Raw genomic sequence first — 21,665 nt, 5'->3', positions numbered from 1 at the left:
TCCACGAGTCAGAGATCAATTACAGAAAGTAGGTTAGCTTAATTTATTTGAGAAATTCGTTGGATACGAGGTGTAGGTTACAAGGGTATTCGCTCGAGCATTCAATGGAGTAGAGGCTGATATTGGGGACATCAAGCTGATAATTACAAAGTCTATAATGGCAGAGGCAACAAGCTTACCCAGAAACAGAGAGAGTTGGTTCAAAAACAGAAAGATCAAAGAAAAGGAGTGGACAATATTCCTCCAAAACCCAAGTATGGATACTTCTATCTTCAGAAAAGGGATACCAGTAACTGCAGTGAAAACCAAATGGAGAAATATTTTGCTAGTCATTTATAAATTTTTGACTTGTGAAATCCAATATGGCGTAATTCTTTTCTATCATGCTCGGCTATTGATGCACTTCGTTGAAAGAAATGAGTTGAATTTAAAATATTTCCTACTATGTAGTCTTAAGAAAATAGCCTCTAGTATACAACGAGACTCTAGAAACCTTGGCAGTGCCCTGTATCATCATGCATTAATAGTCAAAACTACTGTTGAAGCTCATATAAAGACTAAGGGAGATAATTGTAAAATATTTCTAGTTTGAAATAATTTCATAGATGTTCTAGAAGAGGAGGAAGTATAAAAACTAGGATAAGTTATCGCAGGACAGTTCCAAACCCTAACCTTGAGCCAAACGATGTAGAGGAGGGTTTGTCTGTCAATGAGTCAGAAGGGACGAAAACTCTACTAGATGAGTTGAAGGATAATACTCCCCTTAGTCATTTTTTGGAGAAAGTTAAGAAGAAAAATGAAAATAAAAGTATTAGAAGAAATAAATCCAATTCAAATATCAAGTAACCAGAAGTAGTCAAAGGGGCATAGACATTGAATAAGGAATGAGGGAAAATCCAAAGGTAAGGCAACAAAAGAAAGGTTACATAAGAAACAGTAGAATTAGAACCAAAGTTGAGGAGGAGTAAGTGCATTACTAAAAGATTAAATGAAGAACCACGACAAGAGGATCCATAAATTTTTAACCTTGAAGAAGAAGACGAGGTCGAAGCAAAAGTAGTAGTGGAATATTCATTTTATCAAGCTCCAAGTCTAGCGAGGAAACGCCAGAAATTGAACCAGTCCAACAAGAGATCTATGACGACGTAGAAAAACTAGAACATAGGGCACAAAACAAAGAAATTCTCCTCTCCAACTTGAAGAGACTTTTCTTAAGGAATTCCCTTTGACTAATATCATTCCTCAGGAAGATCAAAATATTGTAGATGCTCTAAAACAAGATATACATGAGTTAGAAATATTAAATAAGAATCTCAAAGAAGAAAATGAATCAGTAAGAATTCAAAATGAAATTTTGAGGGCTCAAGATGATAGTATATTGTTGAAATCATGCCACTGGTATAAGAAAAACAAGAGGCTCAAAGCAAACAACAAGATTCTTAGGAACAAAATCGAAGGAATACAGGGAAAGATCTTAATGATGAAGCCAAGAATATCACTCAATGTTAAGAGTCAGAGGGGATCTACTAGTTTGGATGCCCTAATAAAATCTTCAAAATTAGTTTAATAAACAAAATATTTTCCAATTTTGAAGTTTTGATGTATGAGGACATGCAAAATCTTTGGCGTGGAGGAATGTTAAGGTCCTGAATTGTCCTGTTTTTGACACTACCTTTCATTTCTATCTTTTCTATCATATATATATATATATATATATATATATATATATATATATATATATATATATATATATATATATATATATATATATATATATATATATATATATTTAATGTTTTCAATCTATAACGTCACTCCAGATATGCTCAGATACAATAAAAAGTTATCAATCATTTGAAGTTTTTAGTTTTTAGTTTCTTATGAAAATCTAGTCCAAAACATTTCAATAGCTACCAAATTGCACTAATTTTGTAGTTAACCAAAGATCTGTAGCTACATCCATGGTTAGATAGGTTTCGACGTGTTTGAAGGAGAACAAGGCATATAGGTAGATGAAAAATGGAGAACATGTGGACATCCACCTATTACATCGATCTGGAAACTTGCAGGGGTTGAGAAATCTAATGGTCAAACTAGAAGTCAACTATGGTTATTATACTCCATCTTTGCACAAAATTTGAAGGCAGATCGTGGCATCATTAAGCAAGCATGGAATTGAATGACAAAAGTGTGGATTCAAAGATGTGACATGGAAAATAAAAATATTCTCATGATTTTCTCTTTTTGTAGAAAATCATGAGAAGCATGATTCCAGTTTTAACTTAGTTACTTAGTTGTAAAAAATGAACTAGTTTGTCGACTTATATCTCTTCAAATTGTAATTCAAAAAGGGGATTATAAATAGCCTTGGACTGAGACGATGAAAAATCCTTAAGTTTTGTAATCATTCGCTATTGAAAGAATTTTTTTTAATACAAATACTTTGTTCCTCTTTTTTATTAAATGCATGGGTAAATAGTGGGTGCAGGCTGAAGTTCTTTAATTCTTGCACTCGACAGGACGACCCCTTGAAGAGCTGTAAGTCAATTAATTTTTTTTTCATTTTTGTTCTATCAATAGTTTTTACGATTTGTAGATCATTGGATGCTTGTTGTCAATGCTTTATTTCACGACTGAGTTTATTTGACAATGCTTTGTTTACATAGGTTGAGCACTCAGTCATAAGTCAAAAATATAAAAAAAAAATGCCTTTATTTAGTTCATTTATCCCAGTTGATCTGCTTAGTATCATATTTGCACAAGTTTAATGATCGCAATTGGTCACAAACACACACTAGTAATATATAAAGGCTTGTATTGGAATTCATCTCTTTTTATGGTTTTGGTTTGAAGTAGCTTTTTATTCAGTACAATAGAATTGAACACGTTTTTGAAGTAGATTTTCATTTCATTCATAGATTAGTTTTCATTTCAATGTAATAGATTAAATTACAATTCACTGCTCTTGGAATAGTTAGTAGATCAAATTTCAAATTTCAATTCTTCTCGTAAACTAGTTTTCATTTTCAAATCCATAGATTAGATTTCAATTCTATCAATAGAATAGTTTTTATTCCAAGTCAATAGAATAACTTTCATTTCCAGTTCTTTCTCTTTGGTTTGTTTTTAAAATCATTTTTAATTTCATGAGCCTTATGGAAAGAACATGTGTGTCTCTTTAATGAAAATTGAACTTGAGAAAGTCTATATTTTCTTGCATAATCAAAGATTGAACTCCTAGGATATATAGTGCACATACACTTCTCAAGTACATGAAACTTGGTTTGAAAATTTAATAAATTAATTCAACTATCAATTAAACTACCTAGCAAGAGAAGCGTTACATAAGTTCCAATTTTTTTTAAAGAAAGGGTAGACCATGAACAAGTGCACTGCAATTTCCACGCCATTTTGACACAAAAAACACCTACTCAGCACACACATAAACCTCCTCTACATAATGTCCCAGGTAGATACCTTCTTCATCATGAGACATCACATGAATAATTTGGACTTATGGGGGCATTTTTCTTTCTACACCCCCCTCCACCACCATTTTTTCCCTACCTCCAATCTATCAACCATAAGGAAGATAAAACACAACCTTGGGGTGTAGGATCCAAAGGGTGAAAAAATCCATTTAAGTTAATCATCCTTGTCAATCAATCTAATATGACAGTCTAAGAGAGATTTAAGGTATTCTTTCTAGGCTATTTAATATTTCCCCTCAGGACTAAGATCCTCAATGGATACCCAACCGTGTCACCAAATATAGGTGAGAGTTGGATTTATAATGTTAGTTGGCTTATTACATCCAAAATTTCTTAGATGATTAGTAATAGAAGGGGGTAAAAAATTATTTATATTGTTAGTAGGTGATCCAGGTTATATTTTGTTTATAGATGCATGAAAAGAATTACATAAATAGCTTGTAGCTTAACCAAAGAGAAACTTAAATGTGCACATGTGAGAAGAAGAAGAAACACATAAGCATGACAAGAAGACAAGAAGCTTGATAACGGAGTTCGTCCCTCTTGGACTACGTTTCCAGGCCCTGCTCAATCAATGGGGAGGCCTTCATTCATTAAAAAAAATGGCATAAAAAAGATACATTCATCAATTTACAAAATGGAGCATTATACCTCCATGCTGAAAAGTGCCTGAAAATTAGAGAGCTCTGCTGCAAAAACTGACACTGCCAATGGATTCCTATCGCCGAAAGGTGCAAAATCCATATAAAACTTGTCCAATTCTGAGACTAGACCAAAATCACTCTCCTGCAAAAACTCTGCTCAGAGAACGTTCCACCAGTTTTTCTCAGTGCTCAAGGTTCCACCACCTTGTCTCGAAATTCGTGCGGCTGATCTCCTCCTTGGCAAAATGGTAAAAAATCAGATTTTATAAAGTTTTTGGGTGGATTAATTTATAATATGGTTATGGGTTGTTTTTTTCAAACCCATTTAATCCAAACGTATCCAATATAACATATACATAACTAGCATTTGCACCAGATGTTGCAAAGGAAACGCCGTAAGGCATAAAATGCAAAAATCCATTATCCATGTAGTGTGTGCATTATTGAAGAAGGTGGATATCTCTAAATTTGTTAATTTGTTGCGAACATTTATGTTGTTGCATTGCTAATTTATTTAGAATCTACTACTACCTCCTTGGAATATAATTGTAGATATGGGTCTCCTGATCTCTTGTAAACATTCTAATTTGATGATTGTTATAGCTATGCATCCCATGAATACTATGGAGATTTTAACGCAAACCCTAAAGCATAATGAACAAAATTGATGCGGCTATGAATTTTTCCAACCTTCAGTCCTCTGATTGTGAACTCTAAGCCACATTTCAAGTTTACCAAAGCAAACCCCAAAGCATAATGAACAAAATTGATGCCGCTATGAATTTTTCCAACCTTCAGTCCTCATCTGATTTTGAACTTTGGCAAGAGACCTTTTAATAGTAGGCTAAAAGATTATTTTGAATGTCTTACAAGTCACAAGTGGGACAGGGGACTAGTTCGTTATGGTATATGGGATCCAGAGAATTATCAAAATGGATTTACAATGCGGAGAAAAGATTTGCAGGAAGCTTGAAGCTTGAATTCAATGCCGAGGCCACATCATGTAAGAGAACGAAAGATATGTAATTGACAAGTTTAATATAATAGCCGATGAGGGGAGGTTCCCCTAGTTAACTTATGACACCAAATCAAGAGGTGAATTTAGTCGTCGTACTTCTACTTCCTTGAAAAGCTTGTATGGAGATGAGATTGATGCATGATTAGGTTATTTTTCCTTCTCAACTCTGTATGTGGAATTGGGTTTTCTAGCTTTGAATAATGAGGCAAGGGAAGTTTTCATGAATTGTAGATTGTAGGTTATTTTAGGAATAAAGACATTTCTGTTAGGGAAATGGCTTTATCATGTTTGATTGAATTACACATCATTGAGACTTTACTAAAACATCCAATAATATTAACATTTATTAGAATTTTGATGATTTGCCTTATTTTGAAGTGACTCCAAAATGCTACACATGATCATTGTTCACAGTGTATTGGACCATAGTCTTTGATAAAATTGTTTTACAACTCATGCAACTGCTACTGCCTCTTTAATTCTTTTCATTTGAAAATTGCACCATTTAAGCTCAGCCATATGGAACATATAAATTTTACTGTACAATCCTCCCTGCTACCATCTCTAAATCCTGCAGGTACTGAGCAAGGCTCCCCACACCCCACCATTTAAGCTTAGCCATATTCTGGTGATGGAACATATAAATTTTACTATACAATCCTCCTTGCTACCATCTCTGAATCCTGCATGCACTAAGCAAGGCTCCCCACACCCGAAAATCAATTTTCAAGGGAATATTTTTAATAACGGCATGTGCATCATCCAGTTTCCCTGCAGGACGAGAAGATCGACCATACAGGCATAATGATATAGCCCAAGTGTGATACAATAAGACTCTTTAATTCTTTTCATTTGAAAATTGCACCATTTAAGCTCAGCCATATTCTGGTGATGGAACATATAAATTTTATTGTACAATCCTCCCTGCTACCATCTCTAAATCCTGCAGGTACTGAGCAAGGCTCCCCACACCCCACCATTTAAGCTTAGCCATATTCTGGTGATGGAACATATAAATTTTACTAGACAATCCTCCTTGCTACCATCTCTGAATCCTGCATGCACTAAGCAAGGCTCCCCACACCCGAAAATCAATTTTCAAGGGAATATTTTTAATAACGGCATGTGCATCATCCAGTTTCCCTGCAGGACGAGAAGATCGACCATACAGGCATAATGATATAGCCCAAGTGTGATACAATAAGAACAAACTGGCAATATCGTTTCAGCTAAATTTGGTGAGCTCAGAGGTTTGTTTGCCTCTCAAGCCCAATTATTCATGCTCTAGAATCTGAATTGGGCAAAATTTACTGATCCAATGTTGTAAAGTTGATGATCGTTGAGAAAAGATCCATGAACATAAGAGCAAACTTCATGATTTGATGGGACCAAAATCCACATAGTCCAAGTAATTTATCTATCATTCAAAAAGGATTTTTATTCAGATGACTGAACATTGTCCAAGTAAACTTATCATTATCATTCAAGAAGATTTTTCAGAGAAGGGAAAGCGCTGCAAAACAAGTAATTCGTTTTCAAGCCATTATAAATATGTATGTCCAGAACAGTTGGTTAATCATGTTTTTTTTTTTTTTTTGATCACACAAACACAAGCAAACCATGTAAGAGCTTCTGCAGTGATATCCAAGATGCAGAAGAAGACCAGACATATTATAAACACCGCACATTTTTGAAATTTTAGCAAATAGGAAGAGTTATGAAGTTTTTCTTCATGACAGGATATATTATTCTATACATAGAAGGCACATCAAAAGTTAATTCAACAGTCAAAATACAAATTTGACTATAAGGGTAGTTCTTCAGTCAAGTAGTGGAAATTGGCTAGCTTTGAGGCAAAAACCGTGCAGACAATGTGTGCTAGGCATGCTTTTGAAACTTTTGAAAGCCAAGTTTTAACACAAAAGGTAGATTTTCTTTCCAATGACAATAATCTTCACCATGCTTCTGCACTACACACCCTTTTTTCCATCAACACCTTCGACAAGATGAACTACTAAAGCATAATAACTGCATGCTGCCATGTTTTCAGGTTTGACTATTTACATATATGTACACCCAATGCGGAAGGGCATAATTTTATAGCACAAGAATTTTGGATAACTAAACTGCAATAGAAAAACAAGAAAGTGCCTTCTCTCAAGAACACAGTCTCCTGTCAAGGGAAGTCACTTGGAAAGGGATCACTCACATTTGCATACAGAAGGAAAAGCATGAAAATAAAATGCTATACAACAAATTGCCATAATTGATGGATAAATTTTGCACCGTGCCTAGGAGGCCCATCTCAAGGACTATCAAGAATCAAATGATCCAATGGCAGCCATGTCATAAACTTGAAAGGGATCTGTTTCAACACCATAGTCCATCAAAGTTCTGTCTTCCAGTTGATCATCATGGTCATACACAAAATCAGGAATCTCAATCTATCCCTTCCTAATGTAATCCCAGATAAATTCTAGACGATTTACATACTTCAGTTTCCAGTATAAACAGCATAACACATCAAAAACTGTATGAGCACATCTGCAACAATAGATCTAATGAATTATTTGAATCAAAATGCAAACTCAACTTAATACTCACCCTGAACTCAAGAAGAAACAACCAAGGGTTGCAAAAAACAGTCTTGACTGAAGCCCTGAATGTAGGAAATACACCACCTGAAGCAATGGCCAGCCTCTAACTGTGACTACAAAGCATGTTTTCCTTCAGTTCCTCCTCCACATCATGCATCACAAAATCTGTGCTAGGCAAATACCCTGCCTCCTTCATCTGCTTGTCCAAGGTTGACAACATTGCATAAATTTTCTCCGATTGAGGATGTGATCTGTCATCTGCAAGGAACGCGTGAATATTGTAGTTTACTTCAATCAGACTGCATCCTCGTATTTTTACGAGTCCCCTATCTTTTATCATTGTCCTCATTTTTACCACATCATCCCACCTGCCAGCTGCAGCATAGATATTTGACAGAAGTACATAGTACCCTGTATTGTCTGGCTCTAACTCAAAAAGTCGCTTCGCCCCGAGTTCTCCTAGTTGAACATTGCAGTGAATTCTACAAGTACCAAGCAATGTCCCCCACACTCCAGCATCAGGTTCTAATGGCATTTTTTTGATAAAGTTGTAAGCCTCATCCAGATGACCAGCACGGCCAAGAAGGTCAACCATGCAAGCATAGTGCTCCGTCCTAGGTGTGATGCAATAATCTCGAGACATGCATTCTAAATATTGCCAGCCCTCACTCACTAGGCCTGCATGACTGCAAGCAGACAAAACACAAACAAAGGTGATGTGGTTTGGCTTAATATGCGTCAATTGCATTTGGCGATAAAGTTCCAAGGCATCCTTACAATTTCCATGCATCCCATAGCCTGCAATCATTGTATTCCATGAGACTACATCTTTTTCTACAATATTTTCAAAGAGTTCACGTGCAATATTTATATTTCCACACTTGACATACATGTCAATGAGAGCAGTTGCTACAGAAACATCTGACTAAAGTCCATTCCTAATTATATAATCATGGATCCGTTTACCCTCCTGCAGAGCTGCTAAATGGGCACATGCTGGGAGCACACATGTCATGGTGACAGAGTTGGGTTGGACACCTGCAAGTTGCATTTCATGAAAAAGTATCAAGGCCTTGGCAGCATGGCCATTCTGAGCATAACCAGCAATCATAGCATTCCATGTGACTACATCTCTTTTCGATATTTTGTCAAACAACCTAGCCGCAACTTCTATATTCCCACATTTAGCATACATATCTACAAGAGCAGTTCCCACAGAAACATCTGATTCCAATCCACTTCTGATAATGTATTCATGAACCCTCTTACCTTGTTCCAGATATGCTAAACATGCAAATGCAGGGAGCAAACTTACCATAGTGACTAAGTTGGGTGTTACTTGAGAAAATTGCATCTTACTAAAGAGTGTAAAAGCCTCATTCGCGTCTACATTCTGTGCATAACCTGCAATCATTGCACTCCATGTGACTACATTTTTCACATTCATCGCATCGAAAAGTTTCATAGCAAGCTCCACATTTCCACATTTAGAATACATGTCTGTAAGGGCAGTTCCCACAAAAACATTTGATTCAAATCCACATTTGATGATGTAACTATGAGTCCACTTGCCCTGTTGCAGATCTCCTAAATGGGCATATGCTGAGAGCACACTCACCATGGTGACTGAGTTGGGCTTCATGTCTGCCAATTGCATTTGATAGAAAAGTTTCAAAGCTTCTTCGGCATGTTCATTTTGGGTATACCCTGCAGTCATCGCATTCCGTGACACCACATTTGTTATAGAAAGTTTGTCAAATAATCCTCGTGCAACCTGTAATTTCCCACACTTTGCATGCATAGTTACCAGGGAATTCCCCACAGAAACATCTGACACAAGAACTGACAACACATTTACAATGGTAACAGAGTCAGGTTTTAGGCCTGCAACATGCATTCTGTGAAATAGGGACAAGGCCTCCTCTCCATATCCATTCTGCCCATACCCTGAAATCATGGCAGTCCACGAGAGCCAATCCAGTCATTCGGCAAGGTTGGGGCCTTATGCTTTTTAGTTTTCTGTGTTAGTTTAAACTAATACCAAGGAATTCAATTCTACAATTATATTATATGGGCAGACAGAAAGACCCATTAGCCCAATCTACTCCAATGCATATCATCTCTAAACAGTATAACTACCAATTAAGATAGCCTTGACCTCGTAATCTACATTAAGTGAAAAGCACGAATAAGATGTAGATGCCACCATGCATCAAAGAGACAAGAAGGGGGAAGATGGAGTTTTGTCTTAGCTCTCTTACTTCACCTAACTGGAGAAAAGTGAGCTTGCTACCCGAGTCCCCACTCTCATCTCTCTTTCTTAGGTTGTCGAAGCTATTACTTTTTGTATCTATGGTTAGAGCTCTTCAATAGGATTTCAGCTTATGCTATCAGCCTATCACTGTTCTGACCCAATACATAAACACTTCCCACATTACCCTGTTACCCCCTTAGGTTATTTTATGTATGAAATTAAATTAAAAAATAGTTGTGGGCTAACATTTTCACAGAAGTTTGCACCTACGCAACTTGTGTTTTTGAACTCGCTTCATTCACTATTACCAATATTCACCGCAAGAACACAACCCATCCTTAAAATGGTGGAAACGATATGCATCCCTCATAATAATTTCTCGCATGACAATTTTGGAGATGAACTTGGTGGCAATATGACAGTCACCACACACACGAAGGTTTTTTGTGATCCGAATAGGAGTCCCAGGCCTTGTGCTAATAACCCCAAAAGCAATGGCCAGCCTCTCACTGTGACTACAAAGCATGTTTTCCTTCAGTTCCTCCTCCACATCATGCAGCACAAAATCTGTGCTAGGCAAATACCCCGCCTCCTTCATCTGCTTGTCCAAGGTTGACAACATTGCATAAATTTTCTCCGATTGAGGATGTGATCTGTCATCTGCAAGGAACGCGTGAATATTGTAGTTTATTTCAATCAGACTGCATCCTCGTATTTTTATGAGTCCCCTATCTTTTATCATTGTCCTCATTTTTACCACATCATCCCACCTGCCAGCTGCAGCATAGATATTTGACAGAAGTACATAGTACCCTGTATTGTCTGGCTCTAACTCAAAAAGTCGCTTCGCCCCGAGTTCTCCTAGTTGAACATTGCAGTGAATTCTACAAGTACCAAGCAATGTCCCCCACACTCCAGCATCAGGTTCTAATGGCATTTTTTTGATAAAGTTGTAAGCCTCATCCAGATGACCAGCACGGCCAAGAAGGTCAACCATGCAAGCATAGTGCTCCGTCCTAGGTGTGATGCAATAATCTCGAGACATGCATTCTAAATATTGCCAGCCCTCACTCACTAGGCCTGCATGACTGCAAGCAGACAAAACACAAACAAAGGTGATGTGGTTTGGCTTAATATGCGTCAATTGCATTTGGCGATAAAGTTCCAAGGCATCCTTACAATTTCCATGCATTCCATAGCCTGCAATCATTGTATTCCATGAGACTACATCTTTTTCTACAATATTTTCAAAGAGTTCACGTGCAATATTTTTATTTCCACACTTGACATACATGTCAATGAGAGCAGTTGCTACAGAAACATCTGACTGAAGTCCATTCCTAATTATATAATCATGGATCCGTTTACCCTCCTGCAGAGCTGCTAAATGGGCACATGCTGGGAGCACACATGTCATGGTGACAGAGTTGGGTTGGACACCTGCAAGTTGCATTTCATGAAAAAGTATCAAGGCCTTGGCAGCATGGCCATTCTGAGCATAACCAGCAATCATAGCATTCCATGTGACTACATCTCTTTTCGATATTTTGTCAAACAACCTAGCCGCAACTTCTATATTCCCACATTTAGCATACATATCTACAAGAGCAGTTCCCACAGAAACATCTGATTCCAATCCACTTCTGATAATGTATTCATGAACCCTCTTACCTTGTTCCAGATATGCTAAACATGCAAATGCAGGGAGCAAACTTACCATAGTGACTAAGTTGGGTGTTACTTGAGAAAATTGCATCTTACTAAAGAGTGTAAAAGCCTCATTCGCGTCTACATTCTGTGCATAACCTGCAATCATTGCACTCCATGTGACTACATTTTTCACATTCATCGCATCGAAAAGTTTCATAGCAAGCTCCACATTTCCACATTTAGAATACATGTCTGTAAGGGCAGTTCCCACAAAAACATTTGATTCAAATCCACATTTGATGATGTAACTATGAGTCCACTTGCCCTGTTGCAGATCTCCTAAATGGGCATATGCTGAGAGCACACTCACCATGGTGACTGAGTTGGGCTTCATGTCTGCCAATTGCATTTGATAGAAAAGTTTCAAAGCTTCTTCGGCATGTTCATTTTGGGTATACCCTGCAGTCATCGCATTCCGTGACACCACATTTGTTATAGAAAGTTTGTCAAATAATCCTCGTGCAACCTGTAATTTCCCACACTTTGCATGCATAGTTACCAGGGAATTCCCCACAGAAACATCTGACACAAGAACTGACAACACATTTACAATGGTAACAGAGTCAGGTTTTAGGCCTGCAACATGCATTCTGTGAAATAGGGACAAGGCCTCCTCTCCATATCCATTCTGCCCATACCCTGAAATCATGGCAGTCCACGAGATCAGATTTTTCTGAGGCAATTTGTCAAATACTCTGTGTGCACTTTCTATATTCCCACATTTAGCATACATGTCTACGAGAGCAGTTCCAACAGAAACATTAGACTCAAATCCCGTTATAATTACATAACTGTGAATCTGATCAGCTTGCTGCAAGCTAGCTAAATAGGCAAATGCAGAAAGCACACTGAAAATCGTAACTGAATTGGGTTTTGCATCTGAACGCTGCATTTGATTGAAGAGCATCAAGGCCTCACTAGCGTGCCAATGGATTCCTATCGCCGAAAGGTGCAAAATCCATATAAAACTTGTCCAATTCTGAGACTAGACCAAAATCACTCTCCTGCAAAAACTCTGCTCAGAGAACGTTCCACCAGTTTTTCTCAGTGCTCAAGGTTCCACCACCTTGTCTCGAAATTCGTGCGGCTGATCTCCTCCTTGGCAAAATGGTAAAAAATCAGATTTTATAAAGTTTTGGGTGGATTAATTTATAATATGGTTATGGGTTGTTTTTTCAAACCCATTTAATCCAAACGTATCCCAATATAACATATACATAAATATTTTATGACCATTGTGGGGGTGTGGGCCCGTACCTCACGGGACCACACCCATCCCCTCCCACCTACACGCAATAAATGGGTGGCATTTTGATTTATGGCGGGCAGTTCAAGGATTAATATAGGTACGCATGGGTGGCGGGACCACATACGTGGCCGCCTTACCCAAGCCCCCACGGCGGTCAATGTTCATACATGGGCCGTATCATAACCATCACTTAATACGGCATGCGTTGGTTTTTTCAATTGCAATGGTCCATTAACCCATCCCAACAGCTCCACGTGTTCAACGGTTTTGGATCCATGGTTTTTTTGGGGGTGGATAATATATGTTAAGGTTTTTGTAACCATACTTTCCCCCCATATAACTAACCATGATATGATGCCACGTATTTTGTTTATACGTTGGTTTTGATTTGTTTTGGGTTTTTTTTATATGGTATTTACATAACCATTTCATGACCTCCACGTATTTGGTTATAACCATATTGTTATATGGTTTATATATATATATTTTGGGTTTGACTTTTTATGTATAGTTATTTTAATAACTATAAACAAAATTTGTTATATAGTTTTTTAATAACTCAAATTGGAGGGATGCCAAGTGTCACGCTGCCATGTGGTTTTATGTGCTCATTGGGATGCCATGTGATGCACTGTGGGACCCATTTTTCCTCTGCCATTAATGGCAGAAGTGTCCTCAGACACGTAATTTTATTAATAAAAAAAAACAATTACATAATTGATTTTGCAAGAGTTTACACCCGAACAACACAAACACTCTTGCAATGAGCTATATATAAGCTCCATGTCCTAACTACCTCTAATTATGGATCACTTATTAAATAACAAGTGTCAATTTACAATAAATGCTATTCAAACCAACTAGCTAATTAATCTCCTAAAATAGAGCCTAAGATACGACACATTTGGAGAGTCATATCTAGTTACAACAATATGCTAATTCTAAAAGTCTCCATTAAATAATTAAACATTCTAGAATAATAACTATTAATTTAATATCTTAAATTAATAATTATTTTATTCTAATTTTATAACCTATGATAAAATTGTATTTTTGGATCATCTAACATTCCCCCCTATGATCCAAAGATACATTACAAAAGATACCAAGTTCATCCCTGAACTTAGTAAATTTTATTCTGCCAAGCGGTTTCGTGAAAATGTCGGAGATCTGATCTTCGGAAGGACAATAATCTGGTTTGAGGACATCTTTGGCAATGAGAGACCTGATATGATGATACTTGGTGTCCACATGCTTTGTCTTTGAATGAAAAACTGGGTTCTTGGCAAGTTTGATGGCTGACTGGCTGTCAATGAATAATGATGTAGCTTCTGCCTGAGAAATGCCCAAGTCCTACAAAATTCGGCACAACCAAACAATTTCACATGCTGCTTCCCATGCTGAAATGTACTCTGCTTCTGCTGAAGAAGTGGCCACTCTAGCTTGTTTCTTACAACTCCAAGATACTGCTGCTGACCCCATATTCATTAAATAACCTGATGTTGATGCTCGATCATCAATACTCCCAGCAAAGTCGGCATCAGAATATCCACCAAGTACAAAATTTTTAGTCTTTGTGTAAAGAAGACCAAAATCTTTTGTTCCTTGGATATATCGAAGAACTCTTTTGGCTGCATTCCAGTGGCTGTCTCGTGGTTCCTACATAAAACGTGAAAGAATACTGACTGCATAAGATAGATCAGGACGAGTATTTGTCAAATAAATCAAGCTGCCAATCAACTGTCTGTAAGCTGTGCTGTCCACCTTTTCCCCCCTTCAAATTTTGAAAGTTTCAAGTTTTGCTCCATGGGGGTGAGAACGGGCTTGCAATCTTTCATGCCAAATCGCTGAAGAACCTCTGCGGCATACTTACGCTGAGAAATGAAAATATGATGTGGACGTTGGAAGACTTCAACTCCAAGATAGTAGTGAAGTAATCCCAAATTTGTCATCTTAAAACCTGCATGTAACTCCTTTTTCACCTGTGCAATATGATCATCATGATTGCCAGTGATGATCAAATCATCTACATACATAACAAGAATTACCAGATATTTTCCCTGTTGTCGCACATACAAAGTATCATCAGATTCACTTCGTTGAAAACCAACTTTCTTAAGGTATTCATCCATCTTTGCATACCAAGCTCGGGGAGTTTGTTTTAATCCATATAAAGCCTTGATCAATTTGCAGACTTTATGTTCTTGTCCTTCAACTTCAAAACCTGGTGGTTGGGTCATATACACTTCCTCCTGTAAATCCCCGTTGAGAAAAGCACTCTTCACATCCATTTGATGAATTTTCCATCCTTTTTGAGCAGCCAATGCAAGTGTTAATCGGATGGTGTTCCATTTAGCTGTTGGAGCAAAAGTTTCTTCATAATCAATGCCTTCCTGCTGCGAAAAACCCTTTGCGACAAGTCGTGCTTTATACTTTTCAAGTTCACCCTTCTGATTATACTTAATTCTGTAAACCCATTTACATCCTATGGGTTTAACATTTGCTGGACAATCAACAAGTTTCCAAGTGTTGTTATCAATTACTGCTTGATATTCTTCAACCATAGCCTGTTGCCATTCTTTATGTTTTACTGCCTCTTTGTATGTGGAAGGTTCAGTAAAATCATTTGCTATCAAGGCAAAATTGCCTTCACTTCTATGTGCCCTTCTGGTGCCAGTTTTATTCTGTTCATCAGGCTTGACATCTTTCAAAAGTTGAACTGCCCATTTCGGAAGTTGGTGCTCACTTGTTTGTGCTTCTGTAAAGTCCCCATCATTGTAAAGAGGATTAATATAAACTGATGTTCGTCGTTTAGGTGAGGAATGTGGAGAATCACTGTCAGAAGAACTGCTGCTACTTGGAGATGCGGATGAACTGCTAGAAGACCCAGATGATGTTGTTGATGTAGATGGACTGGAGGACTCATCTTCAGAGGAAGGAAAATCAAGTTCATACCAATTTGGTGAAGTTTGTTGACTTTGCATTTTTCCATTTCTTTTACTTACCTTAGTTTCTAACTTGTGAAGAAGATTTTCAATTTCTTCAGCACTCTTACTCTCTGTTTCATCAAAAATGACATCCCTGCTCACAATGAATTTTCCATTGGTCAAAAGACGATACCCTTTCTTCTCATCAGAATAGCCAATCATTGTGCATTTTAAACTTCTTGAGTCAAGCTTAGTTCGTTTTTCTTTCGGAACTAAGGCATAACACACTAACCCAAAAACTCTAAGATGTTTAACTCGAGGTTTGAAACCAAACCAAGCTTCATAAGGTGTGATTCCGTCTAAAGAAGCAGTTGGAGATCTGTTTCTTAAGTAGACAGCTGTATGGATTGCTTCCGCCCAATATGTTGGACTTAACCTTTTGAAAGGTAACATGGATCTCGCCATGCCTAACAAAGTGCGATTCATTCTTTTGACTACTCCATTTTGCTGTGGAGTGTAAACATTAGTGAGATGTCGTCTTATGCCATTTTCACTGCAATAAGTTTTGAATTCATTTGAAGTGAATTCTCCCCCATTATCTGTCCTGAGAGTACCTATCTTTTCTCTGACTTCATTTTCAACAAGTTGGCGAAAAATTTTAAACTTATCAAATGCTTCTGACTTGTTCTTCAAGAAGTAAACCCAAGTCATTCTGCTGAAATCATCAATGAATAGTAGGAAATATTTGCAACCACCAAATGAAGTTTGTAGTGGACCACAAACATCACTGTGAACTAGTTGTAGCCGCCTGTTTGCACGCCATGAACTTGTTGGAAAACTTTCTCGATTTTGTTTGCCATAAATGCAAGCTTCACATTTTGCATTTTCCCTTTTGAATGTGGGAAGTCCTTTAACCATTCCTTGTTTCTGCAATTGAGAAAGACTGTCAAAATTCAAATGTCCATATCTTACATGCCATAGTCTTATAGGTGAAATACCTGTAGTCACTGCCCCTGCAAAATCAGAATGCCTTGGAATAACTGTCCCTTTCATCCGTAACAGTTTTCCATCTTCATAACCTGTCATGACTGTTTTTTTTTTTTTTAACCGCAACGGATATTTTATTAAAGGGTGGCGAAAGCCAAATCAAGTTTTACATTTTCCTGTTTCTAAAAGAACAGATTTCTGCATTTACAAGATCAACTTGTCCTTTCAAGGAATGGCTGCCATGTACGGATCTCCTGCATCTATGCTGATCATGTTCTTTTCTAGATTACATCCAATATTTGCCAGGCTGTCTGCTTCTGTGTTTAATTCTCTGAGGATGTGGTAGATTTGAACTGAAGAGAAGTCCTTCAAGAGTCTATTCACTCTTAATATCTGTTTGTTCAATATTGGATCCTTGAGCCCTTTCTTATTTAATAGAGATTTTATCAGCAATTCTGAGTCTCCAAACACTAGAATTTCCTTTGGGTTTCCTTTTCTGACCAGTTGGCAAGCTTTTAAAAGACTGAGGACTTCTGCCTGATTGTTGGTTTTAATTCCGAGACCCCAGCTGTAATCCTCTTTTCTTCCATTCGGGAAGTAGATGACCCCCCCAGCTCCTGACCTGCCTGGATTACCTTTCGAAGCTCCATCAAAGAAAATAGTGCATTTTCCTTGAGATTTCCACCACTTCTGGAAGTTTTCCAAAGTGTCTCGAATCTGCCAGTTTTCCTTGTGTTTTGGGCGAGTGATTAAAGAAGGGCTCGATGAAGGAATGTAATCACCCAGCCGTGTTCTTTCTTCATCTCTTAGGGAGCTGTCTCTGACATTGTTTTGTCTCAGAGTTTCTATAAGTAGTTTCTTGGCCTTTTCTGCGACATTTCCTGCAGACATTTCTTTTTGATTAAAAACAATTTCATTCTGGGAGAGCCACAGCTTCCAGCACAAATATTTTGGAGCTGCAATCCACACCTTATGCCAAAGAGTCTTGTCTGCGATGCTGTAAGGATACCGAGCTTTCCAAGACAAAAACATGTCTGTTATTGAACAATGCACCGGTGGACTAACATTCAGTCCCGCCAAGAAGCTGGCCCAGGCCATCTGTGCATACTCACATTCAATGAACATGTGAGCTGAGGTCTCCAAGGCTTTTTTGCAGAACACGCATCGATGTGGACCTGCAATGTTCCTTTTACAATGATTTTCTCCAGTCAGCCTGTCATGACTGTTTTCAAGTTCTGTTTCACTGAATTAATCTTCACTAAACCATCTTCCATAATCACCTGATGTCCTGCTTGTCGAATCGTGACTAAAGAGAGCAATTTTTTCTTGAAACTAGGTACATACCATACATTGGAAATCATTTTTTCTCCGATGCCAGGGAGAAAAACTTTGACTACTCCTTTTCCATAAGGAGTATGTTTTGTATCATCAGCAAGAAAAATGGAATTAAGTTGGCATTCTTGAAAATTCCAGAAAAAATCACGTCGACAAGTCATGTGTTGAGTTGCCCCGGAATCCAAGATCCAGGCATCTTCATAGTCACTTCTAAGATGGGATGAAAGTTGTGATGCTGGTGAGGAAGTAAAAACATATTCTGAGTTATCTTCATCTTGATCATTTGCAAATTGTGCTGAATGCTGCTGAAACTTGGGAATTTTATTAAGTGATGTTCGACAATCTTCAGCATAATGGCCAACTTTGTTGCATCTTCGACACACAATTTGACTTAAGTCTCTTCCTCTTCCTGAAGATTGTCCTCTGCCTCTCCTTTGACCTCTATTTTGAGATTGTCCTCTACCTTGATTATTATATCCTTTTCCTTGAAAATTGCCTCTTCCTTGGTTGTTTCCTCTATCTTGAAAATTATTTCTTCCTCCTCTGTTAAAATTGTTGCCTTTGCTTTGGCTTCGACCTCGATTATGTGCTGCTTGATTCTGATTCCATCTGCCTCTTCCTCGAAAACTATCTGCTGATGACTTACTAGTGCTAGCCTCTGTGAGAAAAACATCTTCACCATCTTTCTTCTTCTTCCCAAAAGTTTTATCATGTTGACTCAACATTTCACAAAGTTAATCAAACTTTAGTTTTTCTAATTTCCCAGTTACTTGTAGAGTCTCTAAAAAATGCGTATAGGAAGAAGGAAGCCCAGCAATTACAATTGTGACCATAAAGCTATCATCAATTGCGGGAAAACCAACATTAATAATTTCTTGCCTGATATTCTTAAGTCTTGAGAGATATTCAAGAACATCACCGCCTTCAGTTAATTTTTGTTGCAACAATTTTAATTGTAGATCGACTTTCTTTGATTTAGGCTGAGTATCAAAGAGGTCTTTAAAAGTTTTCAAGGCAGTCCATGCATCTGTGGCATTCTCTATATGAACATACATTTCATCATTTACAGAAGATTTAATAAGAGCTAAGGCTTTAGCATTCTTGACTTCCCATTTTGCTAGTGCAGTTGCATCTATGGGTTTATTCGGCTTAACATCTCCATCACATATTCCCTGCCATAATTCATTGTAAATGAGTGTGCTTTCGATGAGACGATGCCATGTTTTATAAGATTTGGTGCCTTCTAGTTTGTCGGAATCAGAAAACAAATTAATCAACTTAGACATTTTAGCGTTGAAGCGTCGTACCAAGAATCATAACAAAAATGACAAGATAGTCAACACAATACACCACGCAAAAAACAACACGATCTATCGGGGCTTGGCCTTGACCCTCGAATAGTCGTCAAAACAGGAGACAATTGACTGAGCTTTGCACTTGGCTCTAGTCAATTTCTCAAATTTTTACAAGGCAACTTTCAAAATTTGACTTTTTACAATGGTGCTTTTGCACAATATGGTAAAAATAAATTACCCCCCCTCAAAGTAAAATTACTTTGAGTTACAAATATGATGATCCCAATTAAAAAAATAGCTTCTTGAAAACAAATTACCAAACACACCTTATCTCTCCAAGTTACAAATAAAATTTCAAAACATCACCCTTATTACTGCAGAAAAACTTCATCTCTCCTTTTAAAAAAACTTATCTCGCCATTACAAAAAAAACATCGAATCTGCACCAATTAGCTTCTGTTGTTCCTAGAGGACGACATTTAGCTGATGAAACTCCATTATCCATTTCCACTCAATGAATCAATCAATCGTCTGCACAAAGGTGACTCTTGTCCAGTGCTATATGAATCATACAAAAGATCTGATAAACATGGTGGAATTTATGAATTTTGCTACTAACTTCAATTATATGTGATGGCGTGAGAAGAAGGGCGCCCAAAAAAGCCAAATAACTGCATCGAATGCACCGTGAAATGTTACAGGGTCGTCGTCGTTTCGGACAGCTAGCTGAATATGTCGAGGAACAATTCTGTTCTTCTTGTTATCGGGTTAGTTTTGGTGCTGCTGCCTGTTCGTATTACAGAATTATTCATTTAACGGGTTGAGGTAGTGGTTCGTTGCTGTGAATCAACAGTAAAGAGGGGAGTCGGCATCATGAGTTCTGCAGGAGGTGGCGTCTTTGAGTCCCAGCAGTCCAGGGATCAAATCCCGTTCCAACCAACCACCGCAGACACCAAGGAGACTGGCCTTGAATATCTCAAGTTTCTCTTTGCCGTCTAAATTCAAAATCATCTGAAACCCTTGTGTCAGGAAGCAACTGCAGCAATGGTGGAGAACGATCTAACATCGAAAATTGCTCCCCATCTGGACCGCCATTTAGTTTTCCCTCTTCTGGAGTTTCTGCAGGAGAAACAAATCTATCCAGATGAACAAATTCTCAAGTCGAGGATCGACCTTCTCAGCAAGACCAATATGGTCGACTACGCCATGGACATCCACAAGAGCCTTTACTGCACCGAAGACGTTCCACAAGAAATGACAGACAGTTGCCTTGCAGTAGTTGCAAGAGTAAAGTCATTGGAAGAAATCGCTGCACCAATGATTAGTTTTCTACATAATCTATCACTTGTTCAGGAGCTTCATTCTGATAAGCAATATAATTTCCAGATGTTGAGTGATCGGTACCAGATTGGACCTAACCAGATAGATGCGCTATACCAATATGCTAAGTTTCAGTTTAAATGCGGAAACTACTCAGGGGCAGCAGACTTTTTATACCAATATCGCACTTTTGTACAAACAGTGAAAGGAGTTTGAGTACCTTGTGGGGTAAGCTAGCAGCAGAGATTCTGATGCGAAATTGGGATATTGCACAACAATTTTTGATAATAATACAACAATTGATTTTCAGATTTAAAAAACTAAAATCAATAAAATAGAATAAATTCTTTTCTTTTGAATAAGAAAAAGACAATTTGCATACCAATCATTTGCTGATCAGTTTAATGGAGTTTTCCAAGACTTTGTTGAGCTGGAATATCCTCCTCACATCCACTGCATCATTACTGGAGCTCTGATACCACAATAATGGCAGAAGTGTCCTCAGACACGTAATTTTATTAATCAGAAAAAAACAATTACATAATTGATTTTGCAAGAGTTTACACCCGAACAACACAAACACTCTTGCAATGAGCTATATATAAGCTCCATGTCTTAACTACCTCTAATTATGGATCACTTATTAAATAACAAGTGTCCATTTACAATAAATGCTATTCAAACCAACTAGCTAACTAATCTCCTAAAATAGAGCCTAAGATACGACACATTTGGAGAGTCATATCTAGTTACAACAATATGCTAATTCTAAAAGTCTCCATTAAATAATTAAACATTCTAGAATAATAATTATTAATTTAATATCTTAAATTAATAA

At 37.5% G+C, this 21,665-nt stretch overlaps 2 pseudogenes; one reads left to right on the top strand and one right to left on the bottom strand.

The window, feature by feature from the left end:
• Window positions 1-7,853: 7,853 nt before the first annotated feature.
• LOC149205014 (putative pentatricopeptide repeat-containing protein At3g01580 pseudogene) lies at window positions 7,854-12,631 on the bottom strand (annotated as a pseudogene).
• Window positions 12,632-20,551: 7,920 nt separating this feature from the next.
• LOC149205013 (eukaryotic translation initiation factor 3 subunit E pseudogene) lies at window positions 20,552-21,043 on the top strand (annotated as a pseudogene).
• The last annotated feature ends 622 nt before the right edge of the window (window positions 21,044-21,665 follow it).

Source organism: Pinus tabuliformis, chromosome 1_2, assembly GCF_031772625.1.
Source record: "Pinus tabuliformis cultivar Carrire ecotype Pingquan chromosome 1_2, CPIR1, whole genome shotgun sequence".
Lineage (NCBI taxonomy): Eukaryota > Viridiplantae > Streptophyta > Pinopsida > Pinales > Pinaceae > Pinus > Pinus tabuliformis.
This window is presented reverse-complemented; position numbering and strand designations above follow the sequence as displayed.